The 22974-nt window shown below is 35.7% G+C and overlaps 1 long non-coding RNA gene across 1 annotated transcript in view; it reads right to left on the reverse strand.

Annotated features, from left to right (window-relative positions):
- The window catches only part of LOC141560893 (uncharacterized), a 104990-nt gene that overhangs the window by 65491 nt on the left and 16525 nt on the right, over positions 1–22974 (reverse strand). The window contains exon 3 of the long non-coding RNA XR_012487876.1: positions 14497–14621. This is a non-coding gene — a long non-coding RNA (uncharacterized LOC141560893). The remainder of the gene's footprint in view (positions 1–14496; positions 14622–22974) is intronic.

Genomic DNA, 22974 nt, shown 5'->3' on the forward strand with positions numbered 1-22974 from the left:
TTCATCCAGGGGATTTAGGTTCCCAGCTGCTGAAGAAAGGTTAGATTTTCAGAAACAGAAGTTTTACATTTCAGTCATATAGATTATAATAAGCACAAGTCAGGCAGAAGAAACTTTAAAGAGGGAATGGGCAGATCCAGCACAAGCCTGTGGGGACACCAATTATTTTCTGGCTCAGCCTTCCCCTGGAGCTGAGGAAAATCACCTGGATGCAAATCTCTAAGCCAGTCCCTTGTCATTCTGAATTGCCCTCCAGGTGTGAAATGGCTGCTCTGTTCCTCCAGGAAGATCCAAAAGACTTCAGCAGGGCCAGTTCCTAGCTTCTCTGGGACTTCTCTGGCTAGAACACAACAGCCCTGCTGCTTGTTAACCCCCAATAGCTCTTTGCTCCCAGATTTTCAGACGGTCCCCAGCCTCTGATGGCAAAGGTCCTGGTTACAATTGTTTCACAATCTCAAAGAAGAACAAATCTGCCTCCCTCTCTTATTCCCAAACCCAGATAGGATAGCCAGCTTTACCCATCAGCAGTATGGGCTAGTTGTAAATAAGGGACAATGTAATTTATCCAATAAATTTGCCAACAAGTATTTCTTTATGATTAACGAGCTGGCAAACCTAATCACCAGATAGCCCAGACGAAATTGGGAAAGATCACTAATCATGTGGGAGCTGAAAAATGACAACTTGACACTTTTGGAAACAGAAAAAAAACTTTTTTTTTTTTTTTTTTTAAACCACATCTAACTCAGCAACATCATCTCTCCCCTTCCCACCACCAGTACAATAAACTCCAGAATATAGATCAAAACTCCACAACAGCAATCTCTCTCCTTCTCCCCCACTCCCCTCCCCATTATCCAGTGCCTTATGGCAGGATTCAATTATTCCCACAATTAGTAACAGGGTAGAGTTTAGGAAACATATCTCTACTGGTGTCAAGAGAGAGGGTCTTTGCAGATGGCTAAGTCTTATCTTCTTAGCAGATGGATCTGGCTCAGTTGCCAATGTCAGGATGAAGTAGATCCATTGCAAATAACAGCTCTGTAATGTTAAGTGGGCTCAGGAGTCCCCTGGAAAGCACAATACCTAAGAAGAGGAGGGGATGGGGAAACACCACATATAATTAGGGAAGGAAAGTCCTCTCCTGCCTCAGCCATGGTGAAAGAAACACAAAGGGCAAGAGTTATCTCCTTTTAATTGACTCAGGTTTTCGGGCAGACAAACACCATTGACAAGTTTCAAGAACGGAATGCAATCTAATTTAAGATTTTCTGAGGTTTATGGCTTGGGGCAGCAAGATGGTGGCTACCTTATGCTCCATCTCAGAATGTGTGCTCATCACTCCTCATCATCCCTCCCAACTTGGACCCTCAGAATCTGTGCTCATCACTCCTCATCATCACTCTGAACTTGGACCCTCAGAATCTGTGCTCATCACTCCTCATCCTCCCTCCCAACTTGGATCCTCAGAATCTGTGCTCATCACTCTTCAACCTTCCCTCAGAACCTGTACACTTGGTTTTTGTTCTCTACTACTGTGGACAGCAACTCTACTGAGGAGAATTTGGACAGAAAGTTATTTTGCTTTCAGTTAGAATTGCTCCCTCCTTCTAATACCACTTTCTCGCTCCAAAGATGAATAACTGCTCCATTTTCAAGTGTGGGGTCCTGAGGCTCTGGCTGCTCCACCTCCTAACTCAAACCTTCCTCTGATTTGGGTCCCCATTCCTGGCACAAGGGGCCTTCCAGAACCAAGCAAGCATTGGGTGAAAGATGATCTTTGCTTTAGGCTTGTCTACATAGAATGGAGGAAGTCTGGTACACTGGGAAGGTCTGGCTTTGGAGCTGGGGGCTGTGGATTCAAATACCAGATCTTCTGCATTGGCTGTGTAAAATGGAGTTGGACAGCTATAAGTCTAGGTAGGGTCAGAGGGCAGTGGTAGCCAGTGTCTTTGTCAAGAAAACCCCAAATGTCGTCACAACTAAACAACAAAAGTGCCATATAAATGTCAATTATTGTGACCTTGAGGCTGAATGTTGTTAGTCCTCTTTAGAAATAAAGGGTGAACCACAAGTGACAGTGAACAAAGCTGCTGTCCTTAGTTTCCTCATCTATAAAATGGAGACAAAAGTTCCCACCTTGTATTACTGCATCAGATGAAATATTTCTGCAAACTTTCAAACATTAAATAAATGTAATTTCATTAATTTATTATTATTATTATTATTATTATTAGAAGCTGTGATATAAAAAATGTAAATGACAATAAAACTTATAAAAAAAGTGGAAGAATTCTAATTTGGGTCAGAGAAGAAAAAATCTAACTAGACGTGCAATCTAAGCATACTTGGCAACATCTACTCATTCTGGTTTAAATATAGGCCTTACCCTTAAAAAAATTGGTCTTTCAAAGTAAAAATATATTATGAACGTATCATTGATTATTTAGGCCATAAACCTTGGGTTTTATGTAAGATAGATTCCAGAGGAAAGCATGGTCTCTACAATAGTTGGTTATCTTACTTCCTTTCCAAAGAGGAAATGGCTTTTTAAAATCAATATGGTGTCATCCTTGCTCTTTTTGAGGCAGAAACAAAAAATCTTAAATACAACAAAAGAAGGACAAATCCTTCTATGAATAATATAAAGTTCGAACTCAAGGAAAACACTTCTCCATTTGTAGTTTACATAATCTCACTATCAACAAGGCCCTCAGAGACTGTGGTATAGTATGAGTTTTTATATGGAATATACAGATATGTACTCACACATGATTACACACACACACACACACATACACACACACACACACTATATTCAGCCACAATGGCCAAATAATTCACCCAAATAGTCAAAACACATCAGCTTTAGGCTTTGAAAATGCTGGCCCTAAAGTATATATGAAGGTATCTTATTGGGAAGGGAAAGGGAGATTGAAATTTAATGGAAGCTTTATGAGCACCATGTTGTTTAGGAGCAGTATGATTGGGGTTAAGTAATTCTAACTCTTGAAACCTTCCCATTCCATGGAATTGAGACCTTCTGTTACATAGGACACAATGCAAGAGGCTCTTTATGCTGTCCAAGCCAAGATGGGCTTGGGTCTGTTCCCCGTGAGGCTGAGAATTCCCCCCTTTCTCACTTCTCTACAGAGAAGCAGCCCTTTCTTCCTCCTTATCCAACTACATTTTCTAAATAAGGAAAATAGAAAAAATGAAATGATGACTTAGATTCAGGTCATGGACCTCTCAGTCCTATAGTCTTCTCCTTAAATTGACCTGCAGGCTTTCTCTCATCATAGGCATAGGGACTCCATCCCACTACTCTCAAGGAAACTGATGGCCTGGTGTCCTGGAATTGTAAACAAGGAAATTGTTGATGAAAATCTGCTGTTGACTGATAAAGATATGACTTTCTCTTTTCTCCCTTTTTCCCCCTCTTTTTCCTTTCCTTTTTGTTCTCTATAATCTTTTCTGTAAAGGGTCTGATTAGTGGGAAGACAGGTAACTGATGATGTTCCCAACCTACCATGAATGGAGGAAAGAGGGAAGGAAAGGAGAAAAGTATAAGCAGAGGTCAACAAGATGGCAAGCAATGGAGAATTAGTCATTCTAACCATAAATGTGAAGGGTGTAAATTTCCTCATAATGAGGAAGCAATTTTAGCAGACTGGATTAAATGCCAGAATCCTACTATATAATTTTTGCAGAAAACACACCTAAAAACACGTGATACATTCAAAATAAAAGTAAAAGGGTGGAGCAGAATCTACTATGCTTCAGGTGAAGCCAAAAAAGCAGGGGTAGACATGCTCATCTCAGATGGAGCAAAAACAAAAATTGACCTAATTAACAGAGATAAGAAAGGGCATTTTATCCTGCTAAAGCGTAGTATAGATAATGAAGCAGTATCAATATTAAACCTATATACATACCAAGTGTGACAGCATCTAAATTCTTAAAAGGGAAATTAAGAGAGTTGCAAAAAGAAATCGACAGCAAAACTAATAGTTGGAGATCTCAACCTTGCACTCTCAGAATTAAGTAAATCAAGCCACAAAATAAATAAGAAGTCAAAGAGGCAAATAGAATACTAGAAAAGTTTGATATGATAGATCTTTGCCGAAAGCTAAATGGAGACAGAAAGGAGTACATTTTCTTCTCAGCAGTTCATGGAACCTATACAAAAATTGATCACATACTAAGACAGAAAAACCTCAAAATCAAATGCATTAAGACAGAAATAGTAAATTCATCCTTTTCAGACCACAATGCAATGAAAATTACATTTAATAAAAAGCCAGGAGAAAATAGACCAAAAAATAATTGGAAACTAAATAATCTTATACTAAAGAATGCCTAGGTAAAACAGCAAATCAAAGACATAATTAATAACTTCACCCAAGAAAATGACAATCATGAGACATCATACCAAAATGTGTGGGATACAACCAAAGCAGTAATAAGGGGAAATTTTTTATCTCTAGAGGCCTACTTGCAAAAAATAGAGAAAGAGAGGGTCAATGAATTGGGCTTACAAGTAAAATTGCTAGAAAAGGAACAAATTAAAAACCCCGAGACAAAAAACAAAACTTGAAATACTAAAAATAAAAGGTGAGATTAATAAAATTGAATGTAAAAAAAAAAACAAAACTTTTAGTTAAAAGTAAGAGTTGGTTCTATAAAAAAACAATAAAATAGGCAAACCCTTAGTAAATCTGATTTAAAAAAAGGAAAGAGAAAAAGCAAATTCTTAGCCTTGAAAATGAAAAGGGAGAACTCACCACTAATGAAGAGGAAATTAGAACAATAGTTAGAGCTACTTTGCTCAACTTTATGCCAATTAATTCGATAACTTAAAAGAAATGGAAGAATACCTTCAAAACTATAGCTTGCCCAGATTAACAGAGGAAGAAGTAAGTAATCTAAATAGTCCCATTTCATAAAAAGTAAGAGAACAAGCTATTAACCAACTCCCTAAGAAAAAATCCCCTGGAAAAGATGGATTGACATGTGAATTCTACCAAACATTTAAAGAAAAACTAAGTCTAATGATATATAAACTATTTTTTTAAAAAAGGGATTGAAGGAGTCCTACCAAATTCCTTTTATGATCCAGACACGGTACTGATACCTAAAACCAGGTAGATTGAAAACTGAGACAGAAAAGTATAGACCAATTTCCTTAATGAATATTGATGCTAAAATTTAAAAAAGATATTAGCAAAAAGGCTTCAGGAAATCTTCCCAGGATATTACACTATGATCAAGGAGGATTTATACCAGGAATGCAGGGTTGGTTCAATATTAGGAAAACTATTAGTATAATTGTCCACATTAATAATCAAATAAATAAAAAACATGATCATCTCAATAGGTGCAGAAAAAGCATTTGATAAAACCCAACATCCATTCCTACAAAAAACGCTTGAGATTATAGGAATAAATGGACTATTCCTTAAAATCATAAGGAACATATATTTAAAACCGTCAGTAAATATCTTATGGAATCTTTCCCTGTAAGATAAGGAGTGAAACAAGGTTTCCAGTTATCACCATTACTATTCAATATAGTACTAGAAACGCTAGCCTCGGCAAAAAGAGCCGAGAAAGAGATTCAAGGAATTAAGAGTAGGAAATGAGGAAATCAAACGATCACTCTTTGCAGAAGACTTATATATATATATATATATACACATATATATATACATATATATATACATATACATATGTACATATACATATATATGCACATATATATGTATATATATATGTATATATACATATGTATATGTATATATATATATACATATACATATGTACATATACATATATATATGCACATATATATGTGCATATATATATGTATATATACATATGTATATGTATATATATATATATTTACTTATATATACATATACTTAGAGAACCCCAAAGACTCTGCTAAAAAGCTATTAGAAATAATTTAGAACTTTAGCAAAATTGCAGGATACAAAATAAATCCACAGAAATCCTCAGCATTTTTATACATTACCAACACAATCCAACAGCAAGAGATACAAAGAGAAACTCCATTCAAAATAACTGTCGATAGTATAAAATATTTGGAATATATCTAACAAAGGAAAGTCAGGAATTATATGAGCAAAATTAGGAAACACTTGCTACAAAAAGGAAGTCAGATTTCATTAGAAAGACATTCAGTGCTTTTGGATAGGCCGAGAGAATATAATGAAGATGACAATACGCCCTAAACTCATCTATTTATTTAGTACTATACCAATCTGACTCCCAAGGAACTTTTTTAAAGACCTAGAAAAAATAACAACAGAATTCATATGGAACAACAAAAGTTCGAGAATTTCAAGGAAAGGAATGAAAAAAAAATGAAGGTGGTCTAGCTGTCTAGCTGTACTTGATCTAGAACTATATTATAAAGCAACTGTCACCAAAACCATTTGGTATTGCTTAAGAAATAGACTAGTTGTTTAGTGGAGAAGGATAGGTTCACAGGGCAAGATAGTGAATAAAAATAGCAATCTAGTGTTTGACAAACCCAAAGATCCCAACTTTTGGCATAAGAATTCATTATTTGACGAAAAGTGCTGGAAAAACTGGAAATTAGTAGGGCAGAAACTAGGCATGGAACCACATTTAACACCACATACTAAGATAAGATCAAAATGGGTCCATGATTTAGGCAGAAACAAGAACATAAATAAATTAGAGGATCATAGGATACTCTACCTCTCAGACTTGTGGAGGAGGAAGGAATTTGTGTCCAAAAAAGAACTAGACATCATTATTGATCACTAAATAGAAAATTTTGATAACATCAAATTACAAAGTTCCTGCATTAAAAAAAAAAAAAGAAAAACTAATGCCAACAAGATTAGAAGGGAAGTAAGAAATTGGGAAAACATTTTTACAGTTAAAGGTTCAAATAAAGGCCTCATCTCCAAAATATAAAGAGAACTGACAGTAATTTATAAGAAATCAAGCCATTCCAAAATTGAAAATTGGTCAAAGGATATGAACAGACAATTTTCAGATGATGAAATCAAAACTATTTTCACTCACAAGTTTCAAATCACAATTCTGAAATAGCACTACACCCTAGTCACATTTGTTGAGATGACAGGAACAAATAATGGTGAATGTTGGAGCGGTTGTGAGAAAATTTGGAAAATGATGCATTGTAGGTGGAGTTGTGAAAGAATCCAACCATTCTGGAGAGCAATCTGGAATTATGCCCCAAAAGTTATCAAAATCTGCAAATCCGTTGACCCAATAATAGTGCTACTACTAGGCTTATATCCCAAGGAAATACTAAAGAAGGGAAAAAGGACCTGTATGTGCCAAAATGTTTGTGGCAGCACTTTTTGTAGTGACTAGAAACTGGAAAATGAACGGATGTCCATCAACTGGAGAATGGTTGGGTAAATTATGGTATAAGAATGTTATGGAATATTATTGTTCTCTAAGAAATGACCAATAGGAGGAATGCAGAGAGGCTTGCAGAGACTTACATCAACTGATGCACAGTCAAATGATCAGAACTAGGAGATCTTTATACACTTCAACAATGATACTGTATGAGGATGTATTCTAATGGAAGTATATATCTTCAATATGGAGAAGAGCTAATCCAATTCCAATTGAGCAATGATGGACAGAATCAGCTACACCCAGAACCTGAACACTGGGATATGTAAACTGTGAACGTTTTTTTATTTGTTTGTTTTTTGTTTTCCTTCACAGATTATTTTTACCTTCTGAATACAAGTCTTCCTTTGCAACAACAACAACAATAAAATTTGGTTCTGCACATATATATTGTACCAAGAATATACTATGAGATATTTAATATATATGGGAATGCCTGCCCTCTATTGGAGGGCATGGAGGGAAGTAGGGGAATAATTCAGAACAGAAAGGAGTAGAAGGAATAATGTTGTAAAAAAAAATTACCTATGCATATGTACTGTCAAAAAATGCTATAATTAAAAATTAATAAAAATAATAATAACTTGCTAACATTTGTACTATGTGTCAGGCACTGTGTACTATTTTATAATCATTATCTCATTTGACCCTCAATATAACTTAGGAAATAGTGATTCTTGTAAACACCGTTTTACTATTGGGAAAACCGAGGGCAGATGTAGAATAACTCGTTTAAGGTCAAAACAGAAAGTGTTGGAAGAAAATTTAGAACTCTAAGCCTTCCTGCCTTGAAGCCACTGCCTTCTATCCACTGTACCATGTCACTGAAACCCTTTCTGGTGTTGTAATGGTTAAGTTGTCCGCTCCTAGAAGGGCAATAAATTGGTCATGGCACTAGAAAATTTAACAGTACTCATAGGAGGAGTACTAATAGTAATAGAAGTAAGAGTAGCAATAGTAGTAGTAGTAGTAATAATTATAGTAATAGTAGGGAGAAAGGAATAGTGGTAGGAGGAGGAGGAGGAGAAGAAGTAGTAGTAGTATGAGTAGTAAAATTAATAGAAGTAGGAATAATAGTAGCAGAATAAGTAGTAATAGCAATAGTAATAATACTGGAATAGGAGTTACACTAGTAGTAGTAGAAATAGTAGTAATAATAATAGTAAAGGTAGTATTACAAATAATAGTAGTAGTGGTAGTAGAAGGAATATTAATAGGAATAAGAGCAATGATAGTAGTAGTAGCAGGAGGAAGAGAAATAGAAGGAATGGGAGTAGTATAAATAGTAACAGTAATAAGAGTGGGAGTAATTGTAGTAGTTGGTGGAAGAGTAATAGTAGTAATCTTAAGAGTGATACTAATAGGGGTAGGAAGAGGAGTAATAGTAGAAGTAGTAGTAATAATAATAGGTGTAGGAGTACGAGTAATAATAGTAGTAGTAAGAATAGTATCTGACATTTACACAGTGCTTCACCATCTCCAAAGTAATATAGACCATGTTTTCTCTGATGCTACCCCTAAGGCTCAGACCCACCCTTGTGGGAACAGCCAGACTCTCCCATCCTTGAGCCAGGGAGATGCATGTCCTGTTATTTAGGGTTCAGTACTTGTTTTCCAGGCTTCAGGGAAGAAACAAGATCTTTCACCATTTTGGCTTCCGATATCGTTACCCCACCAACCACAAAGAGGATCTGCAGTGGATGGTCACCGGGATGAGGTCGGCTCACCTGTAACATTCACCACAACAAGGATGGAGTCAGCCCTCAGACAAGCATGTCAGGTTAATATATGACTCATTAATGATCAAATAAAGATCTTATGGTAGGACATAATGTTCATAGATTTTCAGCTGTGGAATCAGAATTTTAGGACTAGAAATGTAGTCTCCTAATGGTCATGGAGCTCCACTCTCTCATTTAACATGTGAGGAAACTGAGGCTCAGGGAGTTTAAGTGATAATAAAAAGTCATGCAGGTAAGAAATAATCAGCAGAGCATAATTCCATTTCTTTAATGTTACTTTATTACAGTGTCTTTTCCATACCCCATCCCATCACCTTTTTTCATTTTTTAAAAGAGTTAATATGTTTAGCTATAGGTTAAAAGATTGAAGTATGGAAATATACACACACATATATGCACACACATACACACATATGTAATGAACACTTAGAGTTAACATGATAGTATAAACAGGATCTGTTTGAATCTTGTTTCTGCCTTTTACAATCTGTATGCGCTGGGACAATATACTAAATATACTAAACCACCCTGAGTCTCAGTAACTTTCTCTGTAAAATATGAAAGGAGAAACCCTGAAATATTCCAGCCAGCTCAAAATCCACGATGCTGTGACTCTACTAGAAACAAATAGTTCTCAAAGGCTTATTCTCTGTGGAGCAACAATGATTGTACCATTCCCATTTTACAGATGAGGAAATTGAGGCAAACACAGATTAAGTGACTTGCCCAGAGTCCTACAGCTGGTGTTTGAAATCAGGTGCTGATTCAAGTGTGGTCCAACAGTGTTATCCACTATACCAGCCAGCTGCCAATAATTTTAGAAAAAGTCTTCATCTATATGTAATTGAATTCAATAAGCATTTATGAAATCTCTAAAATGAGCAAGTCATCTTTTTTCTGGGAACCAGGCATAGGATGATGAAAAAGAAAATAGTTTGTGAACTCAAAGAATCTGCTTTTGATTGTTTGTTTGTTTTTAAAGGTAGGCTCTCTATTTCCCAGATTATTTGTACTTCTAGTATATATATAGGGTTAGTCAGCAACCTGGCCCTACCTTGAACCCCTTATTAAAATTGACTGCAGGAGGGAAGCTGAAGATAGATTATCTCTATATAGCTGCTTTACCTTCATGAGCATGCTAAATCCAGTTTTCTGTAGATCACTGAGGTCCAAAGACATGCCTTCAATATCACAAGCATCTGGTCACAAGTGGTTCAGTATCTCCTCTGCTTTAGCAGTGACTTATAGGATTTCTGAAAAGGTAAAATGTTACAGCATAAGTGAAAGATATGTGTCCATTTGATCTACTAGAAGAACCAACCACAAACAGGAATTTTTTGCGGGTGGGGCAAGAGGGAAGGAAAGAGAAGTCAAATATTTCCCAAGCCAGATAGAAAGCAACCATTTTAGCATGTATAATATTGAAGAATAAAATATAATAGTTTAATACTGACCTGAAGGCAGTCTCAATCTTTGACAGGAGCACTTGGTATGATGCTGATGAGGACCAGAAAGGATCTCTTTCTTCCAGTAATTTATTTACTGATTTACTTAACCCTCCATTGACTCAATCATTATCTATGTATATTTAATGCAGCTATTTATTCTCTTCTGCCTATAAACCTCTTTTCTGCCTATAAATCTCTTTTCTACCTAAAAATCACTTTTTTATCTAATAATCTGTTTTCTACCTATAAATCGCTTTAATTACTATAAATCACTTTTCTACTTATAAATTGCTTTTCTTCCTATAAATCTCTTTTCTGCCTATGAATCGCTTTTCTTCCTATAAATCTCTTTTCTACCTATGAATCGCTTTTCTTCCTATAAATCTCTTTTCTACCTATGAATCGCTTTTCTAACTATAAATCTCTTTTCTGCCTATAAATTGCTTTTCTTCCTATAAATCTCTTTTCTACCTATAAACTTTTCTACCATAAATCTATGTTTTCACTTATCTATCCATTATCTTTTTATCTATGCATCAAGTGTATCTATTCAATCTATTTGTCTATACTATCTATCCCATCCATCCATCACCAGTTATCTGTGTATCTAGTCTAATAGTCTATTTGTCCACTCATCCATTCTTCTTTACACACATCCTACTCCCTTTGCTTTCAGGATCCAACTGGGTTGCTGTGGCGAGATCATCACCTGTAACAGTCACCACAACAAGGATGGGGTCAGCCCACAGACAAGCATGTCAGCTTAATGTTGCTACAAATGAACTATATGAAATCCAAGAGAAAATATATGACTCATTAATGATCAAATACATATCTTACATTAGGAGGCAATGTTCCTAGATTTTCAGCTGTGGAATCACAATTTTAGAACTGGAAATGTAGTTTCCTAGTGGTCATGGAGCTCAAGTCTCTCATTTAACATATGAGGAAACTGAGGCTCAGGGAGTTTAAGTGATAATAAAAAGTCATGCAGGTAAGAAATAATCAGCAGAGCAAAATTCCACTTGTTTAATGTTACTTTATTACAGTGTCTTTTCCTATCCCAACCCACCACCTTTATATATATATATATATATATATATATATATATATATATATTTTTTTTTTTTTTTATAATATTATCCCTTGTATTCATTTTTCCAAATTATCCCCCCCTCCCTCCACTCTATCCCCCCGATGACAGGCAATCCCATACATTTTACATGTGTTACAATATAACCAATATATAATACATGTGTGTAAATACCATTTTCTTGTTGCACAATAAGCATTAGATTCCGAAGGTACCTGTAACCTGGGCAGACAGATATTAGTGCTAACAATTTACATTCACTTCCCAGAGTTTCTTCTCTGGGTGTAGCTACCTCTGTCCATCATTGATCAACTGGGAGTGAGATGGCTCTTCTTTATGTTGAAGATTTCCACTTCCATCAGAATACATCCTCATACAGTATTGTTGTTGCAGTGTACAGTGATCTTCTGGTTCTGCTCATTTCACTCAGCATCAGTTGATGTAAGTCTCTCCAAGCCTCTCTGTATTCCTCCTGCTGGTCATTTCTTACAGAGAAATAATATTCCATAACCTTCATATACCATAATTTACCCAAACATTCTCCAACTGATGGACATCCATTCTTCTTCCAGTTTCTAGCTACAACAAAAAGATATGCTACAAACATTTTGTCACATACAGGTCTCTTTCCGCTCTTTAGTATTTCTTTGGGATATAAGCCCAGTAGTAGTACTGCTGGGTCAAAGGGTATGCACAGTTTGATAACTTTTTCGGCATAGTTCCAAATTGCTCTCCAGAATGGCTGGATTCTTTCACAACTCCACCAGCAAAGACACATCAAAGGGCCAAGCCAGGAGACTGATGAGACACTTAAATGCTTGTTCTAACCGCGGTCCTCTTCTCAGTTTGAAAGTTTACCTCCATGACATTTCACAAGATCAACACCTACTACAACCATCCAGAAGTGACAATGCCGCTTGTGTTCCTCAGTGTGGGGACCATTCGGTTGGGGGTGGGGGGAAGGGGGGAGGGAAATAACAGCAAAAACAAAACAAACAAAAAAAAACTGGGTTGCAGAGCAACCTTTACTGACACAGGTATTGGGGACTGGGAAGGAGATAAGTTGGAGGCAAAGGGAAGAGGAGGGAGGTGAGACAATGCAACAGCCTCTCAGTCAGAGAACAGCAACTGTCTCAATCTCCTTGTTTCATCCCTTCACGAGAGGAGATCCATTCTGGCTTGGATCTTCAACAGCCACTGTTGGATGGCTCTCACGTATTCCAACAGAAAGTCACTTCTTAGTAAGGGACACCCAAAATAGTTTCAAATAAACATGTGGTTTTCTTTTCAGTTAAACTCTGAAATTATTCACTTCCAGTTAGGAGATTGAATTAATGGATGAGCTTCTACCTTCTTTCTCCTGGAGTGGAATCCCAAAGTTAAGGTTTTTTATTTCTATCAGACTTCCCTGCCTCAGTTTGTGTGGAATAGAGAGATAAGGTCTGTGTGTGTGTTTAAGATTTGGGATGGAAATTAAGTTGCGCAATTATTGCCATTATGGATGTATGGGAACTTTAAATGTGGGATGATTATTTGATGCTTTAAGTTAGAAATCCCTTATTCTATTGGAATTGCTCTGGCAGACTGTTCTCTGATTGCCTGTTTTTAGGAAATCTCCAAGATATAGACATCTGTCTTGGGACTGGCACTCTCCAGCCCTGTAACCCCAGTTTCTTACTTGGTATGTCAGCATTTTCAGAAGACCCTGCCGTTTTGGGATGAAGCCTCTAAAGGTCGGGTTTGCCTGCCTTCGTGGTCTAAACTGCGCATATTCTGCTCAGAAATCCTTTCTGAATCATGGAAGCAGTTCTTGTTCTATCAGAGGGGACAGGTGGAGCTACTCCAGCCCCCACTCTTTCTCTCCTTTGGAAACCCTGACAGACTTGGGGTGCCTCTCCTAGCATGGACTGTCTTGAGCACTGCTACTCCCTAAATAAACAGAAACTGAGTTAAGTGCACAAATGACTACAGACCACCAACACAGTGAACCGTCCGTGTCAAACTGGATTCTCTGGCTGAGATGAGGGCCTTTGTACTGCTGATCACTTTGGGGATGTCAGGGAGAGGGTTGCCCTTGACATAAGTTCTTGCATTTTCTAGTTTTATTTTTGATTTATTTGCTTCACAGTGGGTTGGTCAAAATGATAGTGCTGAGACCTCCCAGGTATCCAGGGGGAAGGAATTCAATAATTCAAATATTCAGAAGCAGAGTGTGTAATGTGTCTCAGTTTCCCTAGATTGTCATCTTTGTATCTTTGTCTGCCAAATGCCAATCTGTTCTGGGATAACTGTTTCCAAGACTGTCGGTGGAAGCAATTTTTATGGTATGGACTTTGTGGCAACAGGAAAAACTCACTGATTGTAATATGTCTACCTTATATAATTGCATTAGTAACTGGAACAGTTCAACAGTCCCTATCAAAATATTGCATACACAAGATGCTATTAAAATGATGATTCTTCAGAGAAAAGGCTGGAATGTATTAGAGGAGTATAATCTTGATGGTGAACTTGATAAATGATGCATAGATACGTCAACTGATTTTGAACAGTGTGTAAGTTCATAGAAATATGATAGATGAAATCATTTATATATTCCAGAGGGAAACTGGGGAATAGAGAGATAGGGTGAAGAACTTACATGAATGTATGAATTATTTTTCTGTATTTTATTTTCATTATTTCTGTGTTTCCCCTATTACCCGTATAATATGTATAGGCTCATATTTACTTGAGCCTTGGGCAGCTATAACCACATTTACTTAACCTGAGCTGATGACATTGATCAGTTTTGGACACTTAGCGATATTTAGTCTCCCGAAGCCTGAAGGCCCGCTTTTCTGTTTCCTAGGATTTCTAGGATGATTGTGGTGATTCTGGATTCAGGTGATTCTGGGGAAACAGAAACCTTCCATTACAATCTCTCCGATAGCAACAACCAATTAAATGCCTCCCCCTCCCCTTCTCGATGCTCTCTTCCTTGATGTGGCTGTGTATCTTTACTGCTTCTTTAGCCCTCCTACCACAAGCTTTCCTTTCCCTTATGTTGTGACAGAAGGGCTCATCCTCTGGAGGTTTTAATAAACAATCTTTGTGTTTGCTACTGAGTGATCTCTGAGCAGCCCTTTGGGGTAAGTGTCTTCTACCTTCCTCACAAGTTGATGCCTTGCAGTCTGTTGGCCTAGTTATTTTAACACCAACCACCAACGGCCTCGTTCGAGGCAGGGCTGGTCTGCGGCAGCAGCGGCCTCGTTCGATATTGAGTGAAATGAACAGAACCAGAAGATCTCTGTACACTTCAATGCTATATGAAGAGTATTCTGATGGAAGTGGATATCTTCAACATAAAGGAGATCCAACTCACTTCCAGTTGATCAATGATGGACAGAAATAACTACTCCCAGAGAAGGAACACTGGGAAGTGAATGTAAATTGTTAGCACTACTGTCTATCTACCCAGATTACTTATACCTTCGGAATCTAATACTAAATGTGCAATAAGAAAATGGGATTTACACACATATATTGTATCTAGGTTATATTGTAACACATATAAAATGTGTGGGATTGCCTGTCATCTAGGGGAGGGAGTAGAGGGAGGGAGAGGATAATTTGGAAAAATGATTACAAGGGATAATGTTATAAAAAGAATTACTCATGCATATATACTGTCCACAAAAATTATAATTATAAAATAAAAATAGGAGAAGATATACACCTTATGTTTGAATAAAATTAAAGATTTGAAAAAAAGTTGTACCCTTTATAGGGCTACATCAGCTTATTAAAATGTTACTAGATGGTTTGTCTTAGGAAGCCCTAACCCTGAATGAAAACTCTCAGGTTTCTGCATTGTTGAAGTGAAAAGTCTAGATAGAACACCCCCCCAAAAAAAATTGCCATGATAAAAGTTTAAACATATAAAGCATAGGCCAAGAGGGTCCCTAATGATTGTTGATACTCTTATCTAGGCATGATTTAATTGTGCCTAATGAAGGAATCCCACAGAGTGAAGAAAACTGAGATTTATAAGCCTTAAAAACTACTGTTTCATCCTTTGTTTAGACAAATCAGGACAGGGCACTGATGAAAGTTTAGGACTCCAGACCATTTTAGTAAGGAAAAAAAGGGTCTGACCTAAATATGCACCAAGGAGCAGCTGCATTTCTTCTCAAGAGAAATCTGTCTTAAGAATGACTTAAAGGAAACCTCATTCGTTTGATGTTGGCTCATTTAAAGCAGCATCTATTTGTAGACAGAAGCTATTCCCCAAGTACCCAGATCCGATTGTCCTGCATAATTTTTACAGTTAATCCCAAGGAATTGATCATATTAAATATGTCACATTTGCAGATGTAATGGGCCTTGTGTCATTTTCTCAGTGATGGTATGCTAATGTAGACAACTGGTCAGAAAAAAGATTACAAGGGATTCTTTGCTAGTACTGGGTACAATTGGTACCAATTGGCAACTTAATTGCCCATAAGTACTTTTGAGTCACAGTTCCAAGAAGGAAAAAAGCACTTATGGTTGGTCACTAGCTGGAGCCTGATCTCAGTTCCAAGACAAAGGAGTATTACTGCTTGTTCTTGCAAGACATCAAAGGCTCTTTAGATCAGGATAGAAATGACCATATTTCTCCCCAATAACACCATCTTGGAAACACCAACAAGTTTAGAGCCCAGAAACAGTTCTGAAAAGAGCAGCATCCAAAAAAAAAGAAAGAAAGAAAGAAAGAAATTTGGGGAATATGCTCACTCCAAGATGAGCTTAGTCAAACTATCACAGAGTTCAAAGTAAATAAATAAACTCTACAAATTAACAAGCAACAAAAAATAATTTGGCCATAAAAAGCTACTATAATGGTAAAGTGTAAAGTTCAGTCTAGCTTTCTGGAGGTCCTCCGGACAGGCCTTGTCTTTAGGTGGAGAAGTAATGAAAGCAGAAGAGTCACCAGGAGAATGGTCAAAGATGGAATGTCTCTTTTCCAGTCATTCTCAGCCCTTATATACCTTAGTACAATTACATCATTACAGCATACTGAATATGTCTGAACTAGAGAATTATTACCTCACCATACTAAGTACTAAGTATATACGTGAACGAGAGAGCCATCATCTCATCAATTCCACTGAGTTAACACTTTGTTTCAAGTATACTTCTCCAGAGTTCTGGCCCTCTACAGTAAAAAGCACCAAGATATTAATGTGAAAACAGATACAAGTAAGCCTCCAAAAATGTTTTAAGATGAAAAAATTAAAGCTATCTACAACCATTCAAAAATGCTCTAATTCACTATTGATTAGAGAAATACAAATTAAAAGAACTCTTAGGTAGAAAGTCACAGATTGGCTAAAATGACAGAAGAGATAATGATAAATTTTGATAGGGGTGTGGGAAAACTGAGACATTAATGCATTGTTCATGGAATTGTGAACCCACTATTCTGGAGAACAATTTGGAACTATATTCAAAGGACTTTAAAACTGTTCATATCAAGAAAAAAAATCTTCATATCCTTTGATCCATCACTGTCTCTACTAGGTCTGTATCCCAAGAAAGTCATGAAAAATGGTAATGTTTGTAGCAGCCTTTTTTATAGTTGAAAGAAACTGGAAACTGAGAGGATGCCCATCAGCTGGGGAAAAGTTGAATAGTAGTTGAATATGGCATATGAAAGTAATGGAATATTATTGTTTTATAAAAAATGATGAGCAAGCTGATATTAGAAAGGCCTAGAAAGATTTACACGAACTAATGCTGAGCAAAACAAGCAGCAAGATTGTGCAATTATCAAGTAGGACAAACAAGGTTCTTTTCAGCTACTCAGTGATTCAAGGCAATTCCAATAAACTTTAAATAAAAAATTCCATATGCATCCAGAGAGAGAACTCTGGAGACCAACACATACTATGTTCACTTTTTAAATTCTTTTTCTTCTGTTTTATTTTTCTCTTGTGGTTTTTCCCCTTTTGTTCTTATTTTTTTGGTACTAAGACATATAAACAAAAATTTAATGGGAATGTATAAGCAGGAAAAAAAATAAAACTATATGAAAGAGAAACCCCAAAACAACATCAAAAGAACTAAAAAGAGATGATAATGTGAAAGATGTCATTGGAAAAAAAAAACAACTAACCTGAAAAACAGATTAAGAAAAGATAATTTGAGAATTATTGGACTACCTGAAAGCCATGATCAAAAAAAAAATCTAAACATCTATATTTCAGGAAATTCTGATGTTTTAGATCAAAAGGGTAACTGAAAAAAAAATCCATTTATCACCCTCTGAAAGAGATTCCCAAAAGGAAACTCTCAGTAATATTATACATTTTGTTAAAAGATACCATAGATCATATTTTAAAAAAATACAGCAAGTTACTTTAAAAAAGACCTCATATCTCAAACGTAGAAAGAACTGAATCAAGTTTATAAAAATCAGAGCTATTCTCCAAAAAGGCAGTTTTCAGAAGAAAAAAAAAAGTTATCTATAGTCATATGAAGAAGGCTCTAAATCACTATTGATTAGAGAAATTCAAATTAAAATAACTGTTATCACTTCACACCTATCAAAAATGAGAAATGCTTAAAAGGATGAAATAAAATGGCTACATTTTGTGTCATATAATTTGATGGAGTATCATTGCACTATAACAAATGAAAAGGCAAATAGTTTCAGAAAAAATATGGGAAGATCTATATGGAACTGATGCAAAGTGAAATGAGCAGATCAATTACAGTAACAGCAATAATGTAAGACTTCACTGCTCTGATCAATACAATGTCACAAGATAATTCCAAAAGAATCATGATGGGAAAAAATGCTATCTCCCTCCAGAAGTGCAATGATCAACTCTGTGTGCAAATTAAAGTATAATTTTCTTCATTCTTATTGCTTTTTTGAGATAAGACTACTGTGGAAAAGTTTTGCATGTATAACTGACATCAGTTTGCTTTCCTTTTCAGTGTGTTTGTGGGGGAGAGTAGGGGAGGGAAGAAGAACTCAAAAAAAATTTTTAAAGAACATTACAAATAAATGAATAATATTTTCTTTCAAATTAACAGAAATCTATTTTCTCTTCCTCCCAATAGAAAAACAAATATGTAACAAATATGCATAATTAAGCAGACTCCCTCATTGTGTCCAAATAGTATGTTTCATCTATATCCTGAATTTATCCCCTCTCTGTCAGGAAGTAAATAATGTGTTTTATCATCCGTCTTTTGTTGATCATGACATTGGTCATAGTTCTTTCTGATTTCAAAGCGGATTTGTCTTTATACTGTTATTATTGTATTAATTGTTCCCCAATGCTTTTCATTTCATTCTTCAACAGTTAATGTTGTTCAGTCATTTCAGTCCTATCTGAATTAAAGTATTTTTGTTTTTTTTTTTTTTTGTTTTTTGTTTTGCAAAGATACAGGAATTTTCCATCTTTTTCTCCAGCTCATTTTACATATGAGGAAACTGAAACAAACAGGATTAAATGAATTAACCAGGGTGACCCAGCTAGTAAGTTTTGAGACCAGATTTGAACTTAGATCCTCCTGACTTCAGTCTCAATGCCACCTAGTTGCCCATACATTTAACTAAAGTCTTTAAATTCTCTTTTTAAAAAAAATATTGATATTGTAGTATAAATTGTCCCTTTGGTTGTGCTCATTTTAGTCTGCATCAGTTCCTAAAGTTTCTCATTTCTCTTGAAAATTATCTATTTTCTCATTTCTTACAACATAATAGTATTGTATCACATTTTTATGCTTCAGTTTCTTCAAATTTTCCATGGTTTATGGTCATCCCCTTAGTTTCCAGGTTAAATTGCCATCAGCAAAAGAACTACAATAAATGTTTTAACATATAAGACCTTTTTGTCTTTTTAAAAATCTTTGGGCATTGGCCTATAAGTAGTCTATCTGGGTCAAAGAACATGCACAGTTTAGTGACCTTGTTGTATAATTGTTGCATACCTTGTATAATTTCAAATTATTTTCCAGAATTGTTATACCCATGCCAGAACTAATTAGCAGTAATTTTATCTTCTTATTATATCACATCCCCTCCAACACATATCATTGTCTTTGTTTTTGTCATCTTTGCCAATTTGCGAATGAAAGCCTCAGAACTGATCAGAAATGTTCATTTCTGTTGTTATTAGTGATTTGGAAGAGAAGGTTGATTTTTATTTTTTTGGAGGGAAGTTGGAATTTGTTATAGATAGTATGGTTTTCTCTTGAAACCATCCTCTTATGCCATTTACCAATTATGCCAACTGGGGAGTAGCTCTAATTCCTATAAGTTTGGGTCAGTTCCTTATACACCTTGGCAAAGAAACTTTCTGTGAAAATTTTTTCCTGTTTATTGTTTCCCTTTTTAATCTTAGCTTTATTGGAACTGTAAAAAAAAAAAAAAAACAAACAAAAAAAACAAACAAAAAAAAACATTAATTTTATGTAATAATTTTTCTTACATTATTCACTCTATTTCTTGTTTGGTTATAATCTTTCCTTTTACTCACATATTTGGTTATAAACTTTCCTTTTACTCACATATACAATTGGTAACTGTTTTTATTAAAGCTGTTTATTTTCATAATAATTTTCAACATTCACTTTTACGAAACCTTGTATTCCAAATTTTTTTTCTTTCCCTTCTCCCCACCCCCTCTTCTAATCCAATATGTTAAACATGTACAATTCTTCTATACATATTTCCACAATTATCATGGTGCTTAAGGAAAATCAGATTTTACTACTTTGAAACCTTGGGCAAGTCACCACCTTTCTGGGCCTTTGTTTTCTCACCTGTAAAATGGTGGCTTGGGCAGATTATCTCTGAAGTTCTTTCTAACTTTAAATCTGTAATCCTATAGTCTTCTGTAGTACAGATAAGAGACCTTACAAAAGAAATATTATGATTCTTTGGTCTTCATTCAATCTGTCAGAGTACCAGAAACATACTCACCAGTCTAGTAATATTTTTCCCATAATTCATAATGAAATAAATCCTTACTTCATCCTACTATCCCGATAATGGTCAACATACATACCTTCACTAAATCTTTCAATTACCTCTCATCATTCTGATAATACAATCCAATGCAATAAGCATATATTAAGTGCCTACTATGGGCCCAGTACTGAGCTAAACAAAAGGGCCATAATTAATTAAAAGAAAAATATTCCCTGCCTTCAAGGAGCTCACAAGCAATTAATGATGGGGGGCTGGGGGTAGAGAGAGACAACATACCTAAAGGATGTGAGAATGGGGGGAAACAGGAGCTATCTAGAGGAGCATCTTGATCTGTGTAGTTGAAACCAGACAAAGCAGCAGACGCAGAGTGGAGAGAGCTGAGCAATCACATTTCAGCCTTCTATAAAGAAAGACATTGGGAAGAATTTGGTCTCAGTCAGAGTAGAGAGGAGGCTGAGGGAGATGGTGTTAATCAAGGTTTGAGTTTGCTGTGTGGTGAGAAGATTAGAGGTGGTGAGCATAACCTGAGAGGGGATGCATATGTGGATGTGGAGAAGCAGCATAAGTCTTAGATATCACTCTACTACTACTCTCTCCAAAATTACCAATTATGTGTTACATTTGGGATTAAGTGACCTCTTCCAATCATACTGATTACTGTACTGATTACTGTATTCTTTGTTCTTAACCTGGAGCTCATTTCATTTCAAGTCCCCTTTATTTTCCCTTCTCAAACTTCCCTAGTATTTTCACGTGCAACACAATTCTTAAATACCTCATTCACATATGCCATCTGTTGTTAATACTTGTTATCTCCATTTTCACAATATCTATCACCTATCTCCCCTTAATCCATTCACATAACCATCACTCTGGTCCATACATTCATCTCATATTACTTAGACTATTTCAACAAACTTTTAACTGATCTTCCTCCCTCAAAACTCTCCTCTCCAATCCATCATTCATTCAACTGTTAAGTAATTTACCTAGTGTTACTCCTCTCCACCTACACTAAATAAACTTTACTGATTCCCTATTGCCTCCAGAATTTTGTTAAGGTCCTTCTTTGCTATGTAAGGCTTTTTAAAATATGACTTCTACTTTCCAGTCTTTTTAAGTTTTTCATTGTTCTATGGTTACCACAATCCACTGATGCTGGCCTATTTATTATTCCTTTCTTACCAAACTCTATCTTCCACCTCAGTAACTTTACCTGGAATTCTATCCTTCTTTACTTCTGCCTTTTTATTTCCCAGATTATTCATTATGCTACCTAGTTGCCTCCTCTGAGACAACTCCCCATTTATTCTGGATGTATCTTGTTTTGTACCTACCTATTTATTTACACAATCTCCCCATTAGAATATAAATTTCTTGCAGGAAGGGACTGTTTTACCTTCCTTTGCATTCCCAGCATTTAGTACACCATCTGGCACATAGTAAGCACTCAATAAAAGGCTTTTTGATTGATCAAATAATTGGTTGATATTTTTCTCATGTATTTTCATTCTTCACCTCTATACTGGCTCCTTTTCATATGCTTAAAAGCATGTCTCCCAATTTCACAAATAACTTCCCTTGGTCCTTTTATTCCATCTAGCAACTGTTCTACTTCCTTCTTCCCCCTCACTGCTAAAGTGATTGAAAAAATTCATCTGGGACGTGGCTCTTTCCAACAATGAGATAATTCAGGCCAGTTCCAATGATTTTGTGATGATGAAAGCCATCTATACCCAGAGAGAGAACTGTGGGAACTGAGGGTAGATCACACCATAGCATTTTCACTCTTTTTGTTGTGGTTTGCTTGAGTTTTATTTTCTTTCTCAATTTTTTTTTAAATTTTTTGATCTGATTTTTCTTGTGCAGCAAGATAATTGTATAAATATATATGCCTATATGGGATTTAACATATATTTTTACCATGTTTAATGTATATTTGGATTACATGCCATCTAGGAGGTGTGGGAGGAAGAGGGGGGGGAATTGGAACATAAGGTTTTTCAAGGGTCAATGTTGAAAAATTATCCTTGCATATGTTTTGAAAGTAAAAAAAAAACTTCAATAAAATGTAATTAATAAAAAAGAAGAAAGAAAAAAATCATGCAGAAGTTATCTAACAACTGCTTTCTAAAGTTATTAATAACTTCCTGGTAACTAAAATTTTTTCAGTCCTCATTCTCCTAGACCCCTGTAAGATTTTTGATAGATGAATAGTATTTCTCTTTTTAAATCTTATTCATTTCATTAAAAGCTTCCAAACTCATATTTAAA

Source organism: Sminthopsis crassicaudata, chromosome 3 (assembly GCF_048593235.1).
Source record: "Sminthopsis crassicaudata isolate SCR6 chromosome 3, ASM4859323v1, whole genome shotgun sequence".
Classification (NCBI taxonomy): Eukaryota; Metazoa; Chordata; class Mammalia; order Dasyuromorphia; family Dasyuridae; genus Sminthopsis; species Sminthopsis crassicaudata.